Raw genomic sequence first — 21,946 nt, forward strand, 5'->3', positions numbered from 1 at the left:
TCTTCTCATTCTTTCATTTTTAACACAGATTATAATACATTCTTCAGATGATAGTAGTTGTTGCATGGGTTCTAAGTCACCATCTACAATTATTTATGTGACTGTGTAAGACAGGACAATTGAAAGCACAATCCAGGCAAACAAGATGATGTTATCAATGACCAAGTTGAATATAGATCAAAATAACTATGCAAATGGAAATCAGTGAAATGAGTAAATAAATGAACAAAGAAAGTAGATCAGTCTTAGGATTAGGCCAATGGAATCTCTAGTGGATGCATTTTTTAGTTCATTCTACATTATCCTAATCTCAGACATAATTTTGCTTTGCCAATTTTATGCACATGTAAATTTGTATCAATTTCATGGTCTTGTGAAATAAATTGGCCTTGAAATTGACCTTCCCTAGTCACTGCCTTGAGGATAGAAAAACCTGAATATCAACAAATCCAGAGCAGTGTATATTGATGAACTGTCTTTATTTACTTCATGATAAGCATGCATATTCTCATTTATAAGGGCAAATGAATAGGCACATGCATGTGGAGGTCTGAGAGTGGCATCAAACATCTTTTACTGATCTTCCATCTTCTAATTTGTGTCATGTCTTTCTACCAAACTCAAAGCTTGCGGGTATGGCTAGTCTCCCTAGCAAGCTTTGTCAAGGGATCATTATTTCTTTCCCATGCTGAAATTGCAAGCTGTTCCCTTGCCTACATCCTGCAATTAAGTGGGTTCTGTGGATCTGGTGTTGTTCTTGGTTTTATGACAAGTGTTTTAACTGCTCAACCACCTCTCCACTTCATATATTGAGTTTATTTTTTAATTTCTCTTTATATTTGAGGTTTTCATATAATTTCATCACTCTTTCTTTCCCTTTCATTCCTCCAAACCCTCCCACAAACCTCTCCTTGCTCTTTCAAATTCATGGTCATGTTTTGATTAACTGTTATTACATGAACCTACACCTTGGTTTTCTATTTCTCACACATTCCCACAAGGAAAGTCAGAGATCCAAATTGTGCATATTCATACTTTTTGAGTTGTAATTATTGTTTAATATGAAGAGATGAGATAATAATTTATTTGTTTTGTTTAGGGAGAAACTTTATTTGGTTCACAATTCCAGGTTACAAAGCATTATTTGGGGAAAACCATGTGACAGGTACACAGAGAAGTAATGACATTATATCTATACTCAACAATGGGTTAGCTGTAGAGATGGCTCGGGGGAGAAGTGCGTTCTCTTCTTGAGGATGACCTGAGTTTTATTCCCACCACCCACACTGTGCTGCTCACAACTGTCTGTAACTCCAGTTCTAGGGTATCTGATCCCCTCTTCTGGTCTCCAAGAGCACCTTGCACATGAATGGCATAAACAAAATTAACTAACAACTTGATTAATTGTTGTTTAGAACTATAATTTCATGAATTTCTCCCAAGAGATATCTGAAACTGATATCAAAATTAGACATGAGTAAGATGAAGTAAACACCCCGATATGGTCAAATCTAAATTTGTCAATCAAAGAAAAAAACCCATGTTCAGTTTCTCATGCTTGCATATATATTGAAGACATATTGATAGCACTGTGATAACTAAACAAGAACTTGCATTCCTCCTGTTAGCATGTGATTCAGAAATACCAATTAACATCAATATATATTTTCTTCTAGACATAATGACCTTTTCATAAAAAATTTTGCACATAAATCTGCTTAGATTCAAAACAAATGTAAAGTTCTGTTTCTTAGTGCTAATTTCCTTAGTGAGAAAATACAATTTTCCATATCAGCCTACTATTTTTTATTCTACCATTTTCAAATGGTGTGGATATTTAGCTTACCCTTAAAATTACATTTTACATTTTAATATTGTAATAAAATTATTAATATGAATATTTACAACTTTTCCTTTTAAAGACTAAAAATTCCATCCTATGTGCTTTAAAGCATGAATTAAATAAATGTCTAATGGAAGAACATTAACTTTGTATCATTTTAACAGTCATTTCCAAGGCTTCTTGTCAACATAATTTCTTGTTTTGACAACTGTCCGAAGAGGTGCGTATTCTAATGTTCACAAATGTAAGCTCTTTCACTGAAGAGTAATCATTGAAATTAGCATTAACACTGACTAACTATTTGAATAGGCAGCTAATTCATAACACTGTAAACTGTTCTTATTTGACTTTGACTCTTACTTGGCATTTGTTCTCTCAGTAAGCTATGGACATCCCTTCTCAGTCTTATCTTTTTCTTAAGTTTGTGCTCAAACTTTAAGATGCGATTAGAAATAGGAGAAATCAAAGAAAGAAAGTATTTACATATATAATACTAAGAGTTTATGACTAGAATATTGTTATTTACCAAACATTCATTCAACCAATGAATATTTGGAGAATACAGGCTATTGTCATAACATACAAGGTGGGACATGTATTTTCATCCATAAATTGGTTGTTTAAACTAAACAGATATTCAGCCTATACCTACAAACAAGTTAATGTGCTATGGAAAATGCACAGACATATATAGGAATGGGGATAGAGAGAATGGTAGATTTCATGGTTCATCAATTGATGGGTCTGGGAAAGGAAATCTTAGTCTTTAGAATGACTTAGATAAATCATGTCATTCACTGACAATTCAAACAAATACTACCTACTTACACTGAAATAAAACATCAGTAACAAGTTAAATGAAAAACAACTTGAGACCAGGTGGTGGTGACACACGCTTTTAATCCCAGCACTAGGGAGGCAGAGCAAGGCAAATCTTTGTGAGTTCAAGGCCAGCCTGGTCTACAGAGCTAGATCCAGGACAGGTATGAAAACTACACAGAGAAACCCTATCTCGGAAAAAAAAAAAAAAAAGAAAAAAAAAAAAACTTCATATGGAAAAACAAAAAACTCAGGATAGCCAAAAGAATCCTGTACAATAAAACAACCTCTGGAGGCATCACAATCCCTGACCTCAAGCTCTACTATAGAGCTACAGTAATAAAAACAGCTTGGTGTTGGAATAAAAACCAACATGTAGACCAATGGAATCGAATTGAAGACTCTGACATTAACCGGCACACCTATGAACATATAATTTTTGACAAAGAAGCCCAAACTATACAATAGAAAAAAGAAAGCATCTTCGACCAATGATGCAGGCATAACTGGATGTCAGCATGTAGAAGGCTGCAAATTGATCTGTATCTGTCACTGTGCACAAAACTTAAGTCCAAGTGGATCAAAGACCTTAACATAAATTCAGTTACTCTGAACATGATAGAAGAGATAGTAGGAAGTAGTCTTGAACACATTGGCATAGGAGATCACTTCCTAAATATAACACCAGTAGCACAGACACTGAGAGAATCTATCGATCAATGGGACCTCTAGAAACTGAGAAGCTTTTGTAGAGCAAAGGACACAGTAAACAAGACAAAGTGACAGCCTACAGAATGGGAAAAGTTCTTCACCAACCCCACATCTGACAGCAGGCTGATATCCAGAATATATAAAGAACTCAAGAAAACAGACATCAAAATGCCCAACAGTCCAATTAAGAAATGGGCTATAGAACTAAACAGAGAATTCTCCACAGAGGAAGTTCAAATGGCTGAAAGTCATTTAAGGAGTTGTTCAACATCCCTAATTATCTGGGAAATGCAAATAAAAACGACTCTGAGATACCACCTTACACCTGTCAGAATGGCTAGGAGCAAAAACACTGAAGACAGCTTATGCAGAAGAGGATGTGGAGTAAGGGGAACTCTCCTCCACTGCTGGTGGGAATGCAAGCTTTTACAGCCACTTTGGAAATCAATATGGCACTTTCTTAGAAAATTAGGAATCAATCTCCCCCAAGACCCAGTTATACCAATCTTGGGCACATACCCAAAGAATGTTCAATCATACCACAAGGGCATTTGCTCAGCTATGTTCATATCAGCATTGTTTGTAATAGCCAGAACCTGGAAACAACCTAGATGCCCTTCAACTGAAGAATGGGTAAAGAAAATGTGGTACTTATACACAATGGAGTACTACTCAGCAGAGAAAAACAATGACACCATGAGGTTTGCAGGCAAATGGATGGATCTAGAAAAAAATCATCCTGAGTGAGGTAACCCAGACTCAGAAGGACAAACATGGTATGTACTCTCTCATAGGAGGATACTGGATGTTAAACAAAGATGACTAGACTGCTATTCACAACTCAAGGGAGGCTCCCTAGAAACCAGGACTCTAAGAAAGACACAGGGATCACCCAATGACAGAGAAATGGATGAGATCTACATGAACAACCTGGATGTGAGTAGGGGGTAATGAAGGACAAGGTTCGAGGGAAAATGAGCTTAGGGGAGCAGGAGATCCCAGCTGGATCAAGAACAGAGAGGAAGAACAAAGAATAAGAGACCTTGATAAATGAAGACCACATGAGAATAGGAAGAAGCAAAGTGCTAGAGAGGTCCTCAGAAATCCGCAAAGATCCCTCTACTGTAGACTTCTGTAAATGGTTGACAGAAAGCCCGAACTGACCTTCTCCAGTGATCAGATGAGCAAACACCCTAACTGTCATGCTAGAAATCTCATCCAATGACTGAGGGAAGCAGATGCAAAGATCCATGGCCAGACCCCAGGTGGAGCTCCAGGAGTCTAATTGGTGAGAAAGAGGAGGGATTGTATGAGCAAGAATTGTTGAGACCAAGATTGGAAAAAGCAAAGGGACAAATAGCCAAACTAATGGAAACACATGAACTATGAACCAATACCTGAGGAGCCCCCAACTGGATCAGGACCTCTGGATAAGTGAGACAGTTGATTAGCTTGAACTGTTTTGGAGGCATCAGGCAGCAGGACCGGGACCTGTCCTTTCTGCATGAGCTGGCTGTTTGGAACCTGGATCTTATGCAGGGATACTTTGCTCAGACTGGGAGGAGGTGACTGGATCTGCCTGGACTGCTTGAGATGAATCCCTAGGCGAGTCTTTGCCCTGGAGGAGATGGGAATAGGGGGTGGGCTGGGCATAAGTGGGGAATCCATGGCTGATATGTAAAATTAAATTATAAAATAAAAAAAACCAAAAATAAAAAAATAAACAAACATTACTGAATCCACCAGGTTTACATGAATCCCCAGGGGTACCTTGATCCTGGAGGACATGGGAATGGAGGGGAGGGGCTGGGGGAAAGGTGGGGGGGGGGGCGGGAGTGGGGAGGACAGGGGAACCCAGGGCTGATGCATAAAATTTAAAACACATAATAATAAAGAAAAAAATTTAAAACATTCAAACTATAAAAAAATAAAATAAAATAAACAAACAAACAAGAAAAAACAAAACAAAGCAAAAAATAAAGAAAAAGAAAAAGAACTTGAAAGAAAGGAATTATAAGAGATCTTAACAATTAAATGAATGAACATTAGTCTTCTGAATGTTTTAGAGCCACTGTGGGGACAGAGCCCAGTAAAATCTTAGCAGTAAATGTTAGCTTGAAAATGATAGTAAACTTGGGGTTTATATGTGAGGACAAAGTTTAAGAGTTGATTTCAGTGGAAAAAAATGCTTATAGAATGCTACACATTAAATAGAGGTTCTTATCCTGGGAGGGAAAGACAGAATTTCAGAGAACAAACTTTAACAAAAGGAAGTTGGGCACTATTTCATTTGAAAGAATGGATGATGAAAATATTCTCACAAACTTGTGCATAACCCTATGCATCTGTGGTATTTAAAGTCAAAGCAGATTGATAAGAGATGCTATTATGTTCCTGTTATTTTCCATACCAAATTAACATGGAGCATTAGAAGTTTATTATAAATATGCTCTAAAGTCCTATATGGTTAGGGAGGATGGCAGACATATAGATTATATATATATATATATATATATATACAATATATATATTATATATATACAAACAATTTATATATATATATATATATATAAACAATTTATATATATATAATCAATTTATAAGTAAAGCTCAAACATAAATATAAACAGGCATTATTTAGACAAAAAAAAGGAAAAAGAAAGAATAAGGAAGATGATCAATATAACAGTTGAATAAATATGTTAATAAAATGCATGGAGACCAACTAATGGCAAAGACTTTCTCTTAAGAGTCAATGTACAGATGCAGAGACCCACAACCAAGCACTTGGCCATGTTCCTTGAGTTCACTTGAAGAGAGGGAGGAGGAAATTTCAGAGCAAGGGGGGACATGATCATGATGAGAACAACCACAGAGACAGCTCTGACCCAGGGACTCTGGACTGACAGCTGAGGAGCCTGCTTGGGACTGTACTAGGCCCCTTGAATGAGCGTGACAGATGTAGAACTTGACTTGTTTGTGTGTCCCCTGGCAATTGTACCAGGACTCATCCTGAGTATATGAACTGGCTTTTTTAGAGCCCACTCTCTATGGTGCCATGCTTTACTTAACTTTGATGCAGTGAGGAGGCGCTTGGGCCTGACCCAACTTGATATGCCAGCCTATGTTAAATACCCAAGGGAGGCCTTACCTACTATGAGGAGTGGGTGGAGGTGGGATAGGAGAATGTGGGGGAGCATGAGAAGAGGACAGAGGAAGAACACTGGGTGGTAATTAAAATGATAAAAACTTTAACTAAACAAGTAAACCTTAAAAAATGAAAACAGTAAAAAGAAAAAATATGCTTTAATTCTTTCTAATATACTTGTTTTGAGAACAAATATGAGGTTAATGGAGCAAAATGTAAGTATTTGTTAAACTTCAGAGTAGAGAGATTTCATTGGTTATGACTGTGATATATGTGCACATGTATGTCGCAGGAATGTAATCATAGTAACAAGTTAGAAAACATATATGGCTGCCAAACAAGATTTTATTCCTTTTAGTCAATATGTAATTTAAATTATTCCATTTTTTTGGACTCTGCCTACAGAGGTTTAAAAATATGTGCAGAGTAGAAATATAGTCTACCTTCTGCAGCTTATATTAACAATTCAAAGTGTGCTGTGTAGCTCTTGGAGAGAATAAGTGTTTGATACTGAGTAACCGCATGGACGAGAAAAACGACCGTGAGAATGACACTGAGGAACAGGACAGTTTAAAAGGAGAAAGAGTTCATCACTTACTTCCTACTCTCATAAAACATTTAAATAGTAGGCGGCTTAGGAGATGGCTTAATGGTTAAAACAGTTATTGTCCAAGAACGAGAATTAGAATTTAGATTCTTAGGATACACATGAATACCAGGAGGACACAGCAGCCTTTTTGAGTTTATAGCATGTAGAAAATAGAGACAGAGGATACCTGTAGAAAACTGGATAGCCAGACTCAGCAATTTAGAGAATTCTGTGTTCAATGTTCAATTCCGGGATTCTAACTCATCACACACACACACACACACACACACACACACACACACACACACACACACACACACACACCACATACATGAGATAGATGTTTTGGCATGGAAAAATGAGTATAAGAATACTTCTAGATGTGTGTGTGTGTGTGTGTGTGTGTGTGTGTATGTGTGTGTGTGTGGTGTGCATGCATACAGACAAACACATATTATGTACCTATACACAGCATATTTATAAGAGAAAAAATCCTATCTAAATATACAAATACACAATACATATATAACATGTATACAGGAGTAAAAACTATTCAGATCATGGACACTAGATTGTAATATTAGGAGGTAGTTGTGGAAGCAACCTTGATACCTTGCCTAGAAAGATGAGAAGCCTGCGTATGCAAACAAATAGGAGAGGATAATAACCAAGGAAACGTCTACAGTATATTGTATGAATATAAGTTAAAAATGCACATTTATAGAAACAGAAAAGACCTGTAAAATAAGACTTAAAAGTGAAATGTATTATATAGCTTTGTTTTTGGTGAAAAGAATACCATGGCTATAATTAAATGGGAAGTTGGGCCTATGTGTGTGAATATTCATACATAAATGCACTCGTGCATGTGTGTGTGCCTGATTGCGTGTGTGCGCACGCGCATGTGTATATGTGTGTGTTATAATGGTAAGGATTTGAACATTTTGGAAAAGAATAAGCCAGTAGTAAAGTAGTCTAGGAAAATGCAAAGCTAATGGTGTAGCACTGACATATCATGATAATAGCAAAGACAGGTGAAATTGAGAACACAGAAGCAAGAGCTAGTTCAATGCAAGAGAACATCAGCTGCTTTGACATGTGAAGAAGGCAACTGAATTCTCAGGGCTTATAGTGGTAAGAGTTTGCATGTAGGGACAAGGCATTGAAGTTGATGCCTCTCAACTTAAAATTTGTCTATATCAAGTATGAAGTATGTTCTCCTTTGAGGGAAAAAAAGAGCATATGTATGCTTTGCTATCCTGCTAATCATTTTTTGTCTGCCTTTTCTTTATCAAGGGTCTGGACAGAGGAATTGGAGTGCTATATTAAGCCTCTCTTCTAATGGAAACACTAGTTTCCAGCCTAGTATTCCTTTCCTGACTTTCTGTCTTGGGGCTCTGAAATACCACACTGATTTCAGAAAGCCATGACTGGTCCACAAGAGGAGGAGGATGGGTAGAAGTTACTGGGCAAGGGTTTTTGGAAACAGAACAAGGTTTCAGCTTTCCAAAAATATGCACATTGAGGTGCATATTGAACAGATTTCTATCACTACAATGATTTAAAATGATTTAAAAACTGCTAGAACTCTAGGTAGCCATGCCTAGCAATAGAGCTTCGTTACACCCCTTCAATGGAGTCACCCTTTAATTGATACATGGACAGCAGTATTCTCTGGAGTGGAGTGGCATGGGATGAGTTGGGACTTTTCCTGTGATTTATTAAATATCCTTCTGTGATATTTCTCTGTAACCCTCATGCTCCTGCTCTGAAAAGATGTGTCAAGCTGACTGGTATTTTATGAGCACAGGTCATAAGATGTCTTCCAAGTTGTTGCAGTCATCCATTAAATGTTTTATTGTATTTCAGATACCTTAGGTAGCTGAAAAAAAGAATGAAAATTCTTAACACAAGGACTCTATATCTGTACCTTAATCTCTTAAAATTATTATTATATTACTATGCTTACTGTCATATAAACCACACAGAAGAACTTTTAGTTACCTCTTACATATCAGATAGTACCCAAGTTAATCCTTAAAGAAGCCAATGACATAGATGTTTTGGCATGGAAAGGACAATGAGTATAAGGACACTTATAGATTTTGTTAATTATCGCACAGTCAACTGGAATCAAAGGATATCTGAATGGAGTAACTGTAGTTTGAGGTGGGAGGGAAACAATTGCATTGTCTATGTTTTGAATGGAAAGGGAAATGCTGACTTCTTTCAGCATTCAAATATCAACTTTATCATCGGTATAGCTACTTAGGTAAATATACATAAGGTCCAAATCCATTCTTCACTATTCCAAAATTACTGTGCTAAAATTAGTTTCTAGGGTAAGAATCATAGTGATGGAGTCTATAAATCTCATGCATAAATAAGGTATTTAGGACTCACCCTTTTCAATAATCAGGAACACAAGATTACTGCTGCCCAAACTCCTGAACTTACATGGAGATGATCTCCATACCCACCTCCCCTACTGAAGATTGGTTGGCATTTGATAGCTGCTGATGAGAGAGAGAGTCATTCTAAGTGACTTTCTGGTAGGTTCTCCATGTTCTAGATGGCCCTAGACCCCATATGGCTGGCACTAATTGAATCAGCATTGTCCTAAATTAATGTCATCTTTAACTGTATCCTAAATATTTATTGTTATGTGCACAGAAAAGTGTGACTCACAACTCTCCTCAAAGAAGCTTCCTTTTGCAAAAGCTTCAGACTCTTACAGGGGTCCACAACTATTAAAAATTCAGGAATGAATAATTACTTAGGGGTGCCAGTTGATATATCTACAACACAGCCCCTATAACGAAAGACTCAGAGAAAAGTCACAGAAAAGAAGGAACACTGTAAAAGCCATAGATTCAGTGCACCTGATACTTTATAGTGTCCCCTAGACACAAAAAGCAATATGAACCCATGAAATATCAACAATGTTTCTTCATACAAGAACAGTAAAATGAGGGGAAAATTCTATAATGTCTCATGCTATAGATGAGAATCTATAGGCAGTCAATGGCTGCTGAAAAAAGGAGAATCAATTACCTCCAGGGATAAACTTGCACACAAGATTTTCATTCCAAATTTGTCAGCCCTGGACACATGTATTTATGAGCAATGCATAATGGATTCAATAGGTTGAATATACATAGTGTGTGTGTGTGTGTGTGTGTGTGTGTGTGTGTGTGTGTGTGTGTATGTGCATGTGTGTAGCTTGGTAGGTAGGTAGGTAGCAATAATAATTAATAAGAAGTTATGAATACAGATAAAATGGGGCCATGGAAGGAATTGAGGGGAGGAATTAACAGGAGTGATGTAACTGAAGTGCTTATGTATGAAGCTCTTACATTTTTTTAAGAAAGAATACTAAACCTAGTAAAATGAAGAGGATGCATTTTGAGAAATACAAGAGATGGAAGTGGAAATGAGTATGTATGTGATCATACATTGTATACATGTATGAAATCATCAAAACTTCAAAAACAAGTCAGTGGCAAAATATCTAAGTCCTGTACAATAGATATTTCACTTCTAGTGAGCACAGAAATGGTGATATTTACTTCAGCCAAATATCTCTAAGAAAGCCAAAGCTTTTCCAGTAGGAAAAAGAAATTATTCTCTCTACGCATGGCATGTACATTTCCTGTAAAAAGCCATTCTTCCAACTTTCTTCATTTAACACATTTAGATGTTTCACATCAGCTTCCATACTATGAGCTTGAGTAATCAGTGCATTGATCCATTTAGTATGAAACATCACATAGCTCACATAGTACTATCAATGAGGAAGCACTGTGTTAGAAGAATTCACTGTGCTGCATTCATAGTACACGCACTCATTATACTTTAAGACAGCACACAGACATCTAGCTATGTCATATTTGAACTTCAGGAGACTTGTAGAGGCTGTGAAAAAAGTCACAGTTCCTCTAGCATGCCTGGGAGCTGAAGCCCATCAGCTGTGTGTTTGTAATAGCCTAAACTCTAAATCCTATTCCTACGAACATGTACAGGTGGTAGAGCACACTCCCTTTCCCTGGCATGGTCAAGGCAGCCCTAGAGAGCCAGTTCTTTAACATGCATGATAATGTCTTGACTTCTTAGTTTTTAACAGACATTAAGCCTCTGGTTGTCTCTGCCACTCATGAAAACTGTGGGTAGCCAGCTCTTTCTTTGGACACCAATAGTAGGGCATAAGTATAGACAAGAAATCCTTAACTTCTCAATGTTGGCATGATTTGTCTTCTTCCCTCACCAAATGTTACCATAGGGTGAAATGTTTAATTGTTGAATAATTAATGATACCAAGAGAAGTAGAATCAGTATTAGTAGAAATTCTTTCCCTCCTACAACCTCTTATATTGTTTCAATTTTCTAACATGTGTGACCAGATACAGAGAAACAAAATAAAAATGTGCCTCTTTAGAAAAATCTAAGTCTCTTCTATATGGTCATTTTCTGTTCTCTGATCTGAAAACCAAGATTATTTCCTCATCAAATATAGCACACCTTATTAACAATGAAATTGTAGCTAGCCTATAAGTTAATGCCTCTCTGTGATACTTGTGCAAGTCATAAATTTGTTTGTCTAGGTTTCCTTTGGGAAAGTATAAAAATCTCCTTTAGAGTACTAAAATGGTTCCCTGGTATTAAATCCTAAATAGTAACAACAGCTAGCACTTTTAAATGTCTGTATGTGCGGGTGCTATGATAAACACTTGACATAGATTATCTCATTTAATCCTCACAGAAACTAAATGAAGTGTTTACTGTCATTATCTCTATTTGATGAAGAGGATACTGAGTCTCAAAGAGAATTAATAACTCATTCAAGATCATCTAATGCCAAGTAATCAAAAGGAAATGCCATGCATGTACAAAGATCAGCCTGGACCAGCCTATTTTTGAGAGGATAGCCCACAGAGACAGAAGAAGCAGGTGAGTGTGTTTCTCAATATTAATTGAAGTGGATATCTAGACATCAGACCAAGAGGGGCCCAGAAACTACACCATGGAATGATCTTATTGAGAGGAGCACTGGCCTTGTGAAAAAATCAGGGATTGTGTCCAAACTTTATGGTTGCATTTAAGAGATGTAAGCAAATGGGTTGTCTTTGTATTTGTAGCTAATTCCCTGATGTGATAAGAGTTTCATGTCCTTACCTTGTGTTTTTGGTGGCATGGTGCCAGAGATTCTTGGTCTTATGCTTTTGTATGTCCCATGAACTTTGCAGAATGCTTGACTTAAACATTCAGATCTGTAGACTGTTTCTACAACCTATTGAGATTGAGTTTCCAAATAATTTGGCTCTCTGGTGCAGGATAACTGTCTTTCAGGAAGGCAAGTCTGCTGCATTTCCAAATACACAAATAACTTCGCCTGTCACTTAACACTGGTGGAACTCTGACTGAATCAGTATTGTGCTCTGTAACCATCAACTATATACTATTTGCAAAAGGGACTTGTTTGGAAGTGGTGTGCTCATGTCAGTAACATCACAACACAATTAATGGATTTCCTGTTGTACATTTTTGTCTTATGTTCTTAGTTAACAATTTACAATGCCCTGGGACCATTATTTCATCTTTTACCTTTTAACTCACACTTGTGCTCCAATAAAAAGTAAAATTTTACTTGATTGTGAAAATTCTAAGTCAGTGTATTATTGACTAGGAGATTGATAAGCGTATTCACTGGACTGACAGTGAGAATTGGGGAGAGGTCAAGTCTAGTATGACCCAAAAGAAATAAATGGAAATTTAGAATTAGTGACTTCTCTTGCGTGTGTCAGATCTTTGGGAACTCATCTCTGTGCCAAATGGATTATCATCCTGTTGGTATGGTTATTTATCTTGAACTTTATTTGTAATTACTATAAACATAATTGAATTCTTTCCAAACCTCCCAATTGAATTTAACACATTCATATACTTTATAAATATAGAGTGCCTCAAACTAATAGCGATCTTTTATAATTTAACAGGAACATCTTTGCAAGTCAATAGAGGGTCATGTGTCATAGACATGATATATTTTTTAACCCTATTGGAAAGAATAAGCTAGTTGCTCAAAGAATAGCTGTTAATATGAAGGCAGTTATGCTGACAAAAAAGAACATAATTCTTCCAGTGTTAAAATGATTAGATTCTTTGAATTTTCTTAAGATAGCAAGATGATTAGTATGTTTATTTGTATCATACTCTTTATGTTTTAAATTAGATAAGTATAATAATGGATAAAATGATTATCTTTTGTGTTTTACTTTAATAAATCTTATGGTTCTCAGTGTAAAAGATCAGTATTTTTTCCCAAAAAATATTGTTCATAATTTTTTGCTGTAAGTATTCTTCAATATATAGACAGGCACATGTATGTATGAAGACTAGTAATCATTTAAAAAGCATGATCTTTTTTAAAACATAATTTGTATTGATTTTTTGTGAAATTTCAGATTTTGCACCCCAATTCAATTCATTTCCCATTCCCTCCATGTCAACCCTTCACCCTTGTAGCATCCCCTACAAAGGAAACCTTAAAAAGAAAGAACAAAAATAAGAAATAAAATATAAAAATCCAAACAAGAATATTAATTAAAAACAAACAAACAGGAAAAAACCAAAAGCGAACAGACAACAAAAAGCAAACAAACCTACTTTACTCATTTTTTCCTCCCTTTCCAGTACCTCTTCCTTCATTTTAGTGGCACTGGGAGCTGCTGTGTATCCTGCAGTACACCCCTTTGTCCAAATGCCTTTACTAGCAGATATTCATTGTGCAATGTGTTGTGGGTCAGGTTCAAGGCCTCTGGCTTTGATCCATTTTTTTTTTTTTTTTTTAAGTATCTACTGTGTTGCCTATATACCCAGAGGGCAAGACAGAGAAATGGAGTGAGTTAATTAGTGAGAAACAGAGAAATTTCTTTTTTATAGATCTACTTTGCAGACAATATTTTATATTAAGTGCATGGATACTTATTTGCTAGTTGGATGCCCTTGAAATATTACTTCATCTCCGGCTTTGTTTTTGTTGTTGTCAGAAGGACAACAAAAACAGCCCTGACCTCATAAGTTTATTATCAAAATCAGTAAAGCTGTGCATATGAAGCATGAGGAACTGTGCCTAGCATAAAGAAAGCACTCAGAAGACATTATCACAGCTGTTTTTATTTTAAATGCATACTTTCCCATTATTCAGGCAATGCGTGCCAGTCGGAAATGGTCTCAACCTTGATTTGGGTTTCAATATTTGTTGATCCTAAAGGAAGTCTTTAAGACTCTCGGGTTGTCTCTTAATGGATATCAAGGTTGAATCAGACTATGTATTTAGGGCCCCCCATGGTGCCTTTGCTGTGTTACTGAAACTGAATTTCAGAGCACTCCCTCCATTTCTCCTTGATATGCCTGCAATTTCTGAACACATCTTGAACTTTTTGGAATGTTTTCAAAACCTCAGACAATCTAGAGCTTGGCAAGAGGAGCAGATATGAGAGCATCATTGAACTGTACCTCTGAGACCCCAGATGTCTTAGTATCTGCATGTACACAGAACAGAAACAACCCCTGTCACTCTCATTTAAAAAAAAAAAATTCCTACTTTAGTATGGCAGGCATAAGGTTATCCCACATTACTGTAAGCTTTCTGCTAGGGCAAAAGTTACCTTGGCAAATAGTAATTCCCTTAGACTACGACCCTAAGCATGGCTACACCTTTATGTAGAAGAACATACACATATCTGACTGCATTTCAAGAAGGCACAGGAATTGATGGAGTGCTACTTGAAAGTGGTCTTTCTATTTTGGCTTCTGCTAACTCGTTCTGGTGCTTTCTTTCTTGCTGGCCCTTATCCATTTGACTTTCTTCTGAATGATCCACTCTTTGACTTTCTTGAAATAACATGAAAATACTGCCTATGAGGATGCCATGGTGAAAGGCCTCTTCCTCACAGAACTACATGTTTTTCTCATTCAGGGAAGGGGGAGTGGCTTTGCAATCTTTGGGGAAATATTTAATATCTACACATGAAGTTCATTTATAGAGAAAGGAAAATGAACAATTCTACTTAATAACTGAATAAGCTCACTTCAGTTTCGAAATATAAACAAAACCAAAATACTGATCCGAATTATTAAGGGTGCTTTTCAAATTTGAGTTGGCTTTTGCCCCTAATAAAACAGTGAATACATCAGAGGGCATATTATAGTTTAAACCTTTAAAACCCACCATCTTTACAAGTAAAAAATTAAAAGATTACCCTTAGAAGATAAAGAAATATAAGCTTAATTTAAGTAATATATTTAATGAAGCCCACTTATACATTACATGGAAATTAATAAATCTCAGATTAAATGTTTGTAATATGTCAGACAATTGCCAGACTCAACAGACATCACAGGATCATGCTGTGCAGGTGGTGAGTTTATGAGTGCCAAAATCCCAGGCCCTTTCTGCGTTCAGCACATCTCCTTTTCCTATGAATAAGATAGCTAAGCAACAGGAAGTGTATGATTTTTTATGCACTCGTAAATAAAGTAAATTGAGCACTGTGATAAAAACAACATGTTGTAATGTATTCATTCTTCAGTGAATATTTACTAAATACTTCCTAGCTCTTTTATGTAAGATATAAGCTGGATAATAAATGAACTAAAGTGTGGTCTCTATCCATGTGGAAGCCACATCCACTTGCAGAAGGGTGTCACCCAAATAGCTGAGAGCACACTCTGTTTAGTATTCTTAGACTCACAGCAGCACAGAAAAAGGCAGGCACAAGTTTACTTGGAAAGAGACACAGAGGGAGAATGTGTATCTTCAAAGAAAAAAATAGTTAGCTAAATTTTGTATGGTAAGTGATTTTTATCAAGAATTTAGAATATTTTAATATTATATTCCAGATGAGGTAATTCTCTACCAGAGTGTTATTTACATACTACTGGACTATATGCACATAAAAAATTTATTAACTTTGCTCCTCCTTTGGATCATTAGGATGATTCTTAGAAAAAAAAACAAAAACAAAATTTCTATGTATCTTCATATTATAGAACATGTGATTGATTCTATTCTCAGACCACAGCCCTATATGTGAGGTCACTCAATCAATGGACCACTATGCTTTTAAATTTTTGCTGTATTTTCTCAAGCTAACATTATTAAATAATATTACTTTCTGTTTGGGCAAACTTGGGTAGCAAATATAAATATTTCTTTTGTTGTCTGACCTTGGACAAGTTGCTTAAACTTCAGTACTCTTTTCTTTGTTTTAAATTAAAGCAGGAAAAAGCTTTTATTTTAATTATTTGAGATCATAACATAGTTACATCATTTTCCCTTTCCATTTCCTCCCTCTAAGCTCTCCAGTGTATCCCTACTTCGTTCTTTTTCAAATCTATGGGCTCTCTTTATTTAATTGCTATTAAGTACACATTGTTGTTTTATATCTATCTATATATAAAGGTGTATAAAACATATATATGTGTATATATTCATATTTGTAAATATGTAAAGGTATATAAAACATATATATGTGTATATATTCATATTTGTAAATTTATAAATTCAAACCTCTCTTTTTAAAGTGTGAGGACAATAATACAATAAAATCATCCTTCAATAATTAGAGAATAATGCTGATTCACTTATTTTTGAACATAAGGCTATGGTAACTGCTTAACTCTGGCTTGATAAACCACCCACATAATCTAAATATGTTAATTTAGTGTTCTTAATGATTTTCTAACAAGAATTAAGCAATACATTCAAAGGGTAATGGGGGAGGGTCTTATATTACATTCACCATGTGGCTCAAATCTCAATCCTAAATAATTGTTCACACAACTAACATTGTGTTAGTTATCAACTAGTCTATGCTCAGAAACTTTGCTTTCCATGTTGACATACTTCAGTACTAAGTGAAGAGATAGAAAAGTGGCACAATATTTTTATTCTGAAACTTAATGCCTTTGTCAATCTTTAAGAACTTTAGTCAGATATATGAAAAAGAGGATAAGGTTTTATGTTCTTTCTTCTTTAAATAACTAAATGAGTCATCTAAATTAAAGTGCTGGGTATATAGAATCCATATTCAAGCTATTATTGTGCTTTATAAACAACATTGAACCCATTCCTTACTGAAGGAGAAGGGATACTGTGCAAAGCATGCACTTCCCCCACAATTGTCAATGAGTTTTGATTTCCATATTATATTGATATGGGGCATTGACTTGAAGGACTTGGATTTATTTTTGAACTCCTGTCAGCACTCTATAATTAACATTGCCCAGAAGAGAAGTGCTATTTTGCCTTCTGCACCATCAACATAACTGTCAGCAAATAAGAAAATCTTCTTTGCCATTACTGCTGCTAATGCATGAAGCAGAAAAGAACAGCTGGATTGCTCCACACTGGGCTGTGAGGACTGTCATTTGGTGCAACACATTGTAGTTTCCACCCACCTAATTTTGCTTTAACAGTGTGTCATAAATGCCACTTCAATTTCAATCTATTTTTAGGCTCCTAATTTGTTATATTTGCTGATCTCAATATTGTTTATCTCAATCATTTCTACAACATAAAAATTAATGCTTATTTACTTATGGCTAGTCTACTTATTTACATTCACTACATTTTTTTGGTGTTCTATATTTCATATAATGATCCATAGCTTTCTGTCCTATAATTTTGTTGAAATTTATAATAGCAATAGGTATTAATCTTTTTTGAATGAAAGGTAACAATAACTAAATCTTTCTTTAGTAAATTAGCAATGATAAAGCATAGCTTTTTGTTCTTTAATAGTCAGTACCCCTGTGGCCTTTATATTTACAGTCTACCTAAATTCCATAGTATAAAATAATATAAGGTAATATAATATAAGGAAGATAAATATAAAATGTCACATAGTTTATTAAAGAACATTATAATGAGATTAATTCAAATCTGTATTAAGTGACAATAATAAGCAAACCCTTAGAAACCAAAGGTGGATTCATGACAGATATTCTCAATGGAACGAAGCTAACTAGACACATGAGATGTTTCAGACAATAAAGGTGCTTGCTGCTGAGCTTGGTTATGTGAGTTCAGCTCCTGGGGCCCATATAGTAGAAGGAAACAACTGCCTCCTGAAGTTGTCTACTGCCCTCCACATGCACGCTGTGGTAAAGGGGCATTACTAGCATGCCTACCAAACAGGTAAATAAGTGTGATTAAAAAGCAAAACAGAGAAAACTACGTACAAGCCTGACACAAAAGGAACCCTAAAAAGGTGGGGTGCCATGGCTGACTTTGTCTTTAACATCACATTAAAACAATATCTTGACTATTTAGAACAATAAAAAAGTGAACTCATGGTTCCAGGGCTTGGAACAAGGAACATGGGAATGATCTCATTCACAAGGAAGTAATGAAATGTTTTCAAATCAGTTATTGGTGATCATTTGAAAAGTCTGTGATGATATTAAAAACTGCTCAATTATGCACTTTGACAAGAGAATTTCTGTAGGTCAATTGTTTCAATAAAGTTATTGTAGAAATATATGCATATATGTACATACTCTTGAATAACAATAGACAGGGGGAACAAAGAATAAATACAGAAAAGAATTTTGGTTTCATCTTACACATACCTAGTCAATATTTATATTGTGATATATTCAGACTCTCTATTTTTAAAATAAGTAAACGACAATTTGTTTAAGTACTTTTTGAAGTACATCTAGACATTCAATCTTTACTGTTCTAAGACTGATTGTTAAATGCTGTTAGTAAGAAACAAGAAGATGTTCTTGTTGTCATTGACAGAAGCATGGTCAGTCCTTTGGGACTTGGAAGTTTTCAGGAATTAGGTAATGATGGGGAGGTACTAAAGATAGCGTTATTTTCATCTGGATCACTAATGATGTTACACCTTTGTAAGAATAGACCAATGTCACAAATTAAATAAATAAATAAATAGATAGATAGATAGATAAATAAATAACCAAGTAAGCAAACAAGTGGGGTGTGGTCATGCAGACCTGTAGTCCCAAATTTGGGAGGCCAGTCTGGACGACAGAGTGAGTTTCAGGACATAGAGGGCTGTGTGGAGAAACCCTGTCTCCAAAAAAAAAAAAAAAAGATATAAATAAAATAAAGAAAGAAAAAACCAATATTTTTGTTTCCTATTTTTCTTATTCAAAGTAAAGTGTATGTGCCCCATTATTTTCCTTACTGAAAATAGATTTCAATGTTTTCCTACCTATATGTGGCAGGCAGATCACTTGACGAATTTTAGAACACCCATTCTGATGCCGAACATGTAGAATAAGAAAACAAGCTTGTCTAAAATCTTCATGTGTCATTTTCCTAATGGAAGATTTAGTACACTTAAGAACATTTTAATGAGTTCAAGTCAGTTTTATGGCAGAGTGAACAAATGAGAATAACAAATAGAGGTCAAAATGTGCTTTCTGAATTCTTTGTTGCATCAGTTAGATCTTTGGGAAAAGGACTTAATGCAAGTTGATGTGTGATTGTTTCAGTTTTAAGAGAATGTAATTCAGTCTTTGTCTGGTTTCATTAAGACTGCTGTGGGGTCACTGGAGTAATTCAAAGAGAAGAAAGATGTGAAGGGTACTGAGTGTGTTCACCGGAACTTATGTTTATCTTGCAGTTTACTGTTAGACCATGCACAGATCTATTAAGTGATGTCTCTTACAATTTAATGTTTTGTAACTTTGAGAAACATTGCTACTCAAGTATTACAATCACTTCAGATTCGGAGCCCTGAATCATTTGTTGCCTGTGAAACATCTAAGATGTGGTAGAAACAACTCAAGGAGTAGATTTAGATGTACAGTAGTATGACCTGTTGCTTCATGATAGATTCTTAAACTAAATTAAAATGAGTGGGCTAACTCCTTCTTTGTCAGTTTGTATTTTTATCAGTTCTACAGCTATTTATAAAGAAAGAGGCCTGTGTGAGAAAAGGTCTCAAGTGAGAACTAATGTCTGTCTCCTTGCATAACTTTACATAAAATAAACATTATCTTTGGACTTTCTGTGTTACCAAACCATTTCATGGGTCAATTACTTCACATTCCATAATAATACTATTATGAATTTTTATCCTATATGTGTATTAATATATGGAAAGTGAGGTACAGATTAGAATAGAGGTTGAATTTTCAGAAAACAAAGCATAAAGTCAACAATTGTAAATTGAAATAAGAAAGTCACAATTATTCATGAAGTTTTATATTATTCTAGTACAAGTTTTAGAATGTTAACACCTTTAGTTCTTCATAAATCATAGAAGGCAGGCTTTATTTATTTTCATTTCATAGAGGAGGAAATTGAAGGTCCCCGGTTATAAGTCTAGCCCTTGATAGGACAGGATTTCAGAACTCAATATACCCATTATAAAGCATATTCTTGAGGGTGGATATATACCAGCAGCCAGAGATGTGCTGAGCTCCATCTTTGATTATAAAAGTGAGTCATTTCTTCCTGAAGCTCTTGATCCATCTCATAGTGCAATAGTCCTTCTCATATTTTAAGTATAACATTTACCTGCCCACCTGATCTCACACAAAATTAATAAAACACAGAAGGATAAAGATTAGTTGATTTGATAGTAACTGGATGTTATAGAGTCTGTAGGTCCATTAGAGTGTGACAGAAGGACTCCAAGATGCTTCTTAACTTGCAATGGGATTTTTCATGAGAACTTTCCATGTTCTTTATCAGGATACCAGCTCCAATCTTTTGACAAAGAACTGTGTTCTGTCTTTCAAAAATATACAAATAAAAAACAATGAAGTTTTAAGCTCTTCCTCATCTGTGATTGATCTTTACTCTATTCTTAGCCTAGTTTGCTGAAAGGCAAGGGACTAAATACCACTAACTCTTGGTCCTTCTGGTCTTATACATTTGAATGTTAGACATTTTCACTGGCCCATTGCTTACAATGGTAACATATTATCTTCTGGAACTGCCATAACAAAATGTCAACTGTGTGGTTCAGGCAACAGAATTAGAAACATAAGTTCTTACATTTCAGGAGCTTAGCTATTGAAGAGAAGTGTAGAACATGACTAAGAGGGGAAAGAAAGAAAAAGAAAGACACAGAGAAATTCTGATGTCTTCCATTTTTTTATAAAATCATTATTTTATGTGACTAAAATCCCCTCTTGATCCCTTTGCCTTTTCCATACTTAATTTTCCTTCCTATGAATCCCCCCTCCAAATTGAGTCACACTGGGATTTAAAGGTTCAACCCACATATTTCCAGGACACAGTTCCATCCATGAGCATCTAAGAGGTGGTCAAGATTCATGCCCTTGTAACACATGATATACTCACTCCACTGAAGCAGATTTCAACTTTTAATTCCATCATATATTCAACTCAACAGTTAGTCTTTGCTGTATCAGAGACAGAAATGAAATAGGAGAAGATGTGTACTGATGCAAACTTTCTCCCCAGCTGTGAACTTGTAAAACCAGAAACTTTTATGCAAGTTTTGGAGAAGTGTACTTTAGATAATCACATTCTGAAGGACTGAAATCAGAAAATATCAAGGGTAAAAATTCCCAAACATGTTTAAAAATCCATCCAGGCAATGGATGGATCAAATTTCATTTGATTTCAAAGATTGAAAATAATCCTCTATTCCTGACTATTGTGCTCTCCAGGTTTATGACAATGCCAACTTTGCCTTTGGACTAGACTTCGTCAAATCTCAGAAATAGTCCTAATTCCCTCAGCTCCACAGGGTGCCCATCCTCACAGTTTTGTGGACCATCCTGTGAGTTGCTGGTCAATGGTTCCTAACTTACTGACAATGCT

General features: G+C 35.5%; 1 protein-coding gene across 3 annotated transcripts in view; it reads left to right on the top strand.

Annotated features, from left to right (window-relative positions):
• Lrrc4c (leucine rich repeat containing 4C) overlaps positions 1 to 21,946 on the top strand; it is a 1,309,582-nt gene that overhangs the window by 221,696 nt on the left and 1,065,940 nt on the right. For all 3 annotated transcript variants that reach the window (XM_036183236.1, XM_036183235.1, XM_036183237.1), the window contains exon 2: positions 11,870 to 12,057. The gene's annotated coding sequence lies outside the window, so the exon portion shown is untranslated. The remainder of the gene's footprint in view (positions 1 to 11,869; positions 12,058 to 21,946) is intronic.

The sequence above is a fragment of the Onychomys torridus genome, chromosome 4 (assembly GCF_903995425.1).
Source record: "Onychomys torridus chromosome 4, mOncTor1.1, whole genome shotgun sequence".
NCBI classification, from domain to species: Eukaryota; Metazoa; Chordata; class Mammalia; order Rodentia; family Cricetidae; genus Onychomys; species Onychomys torridus.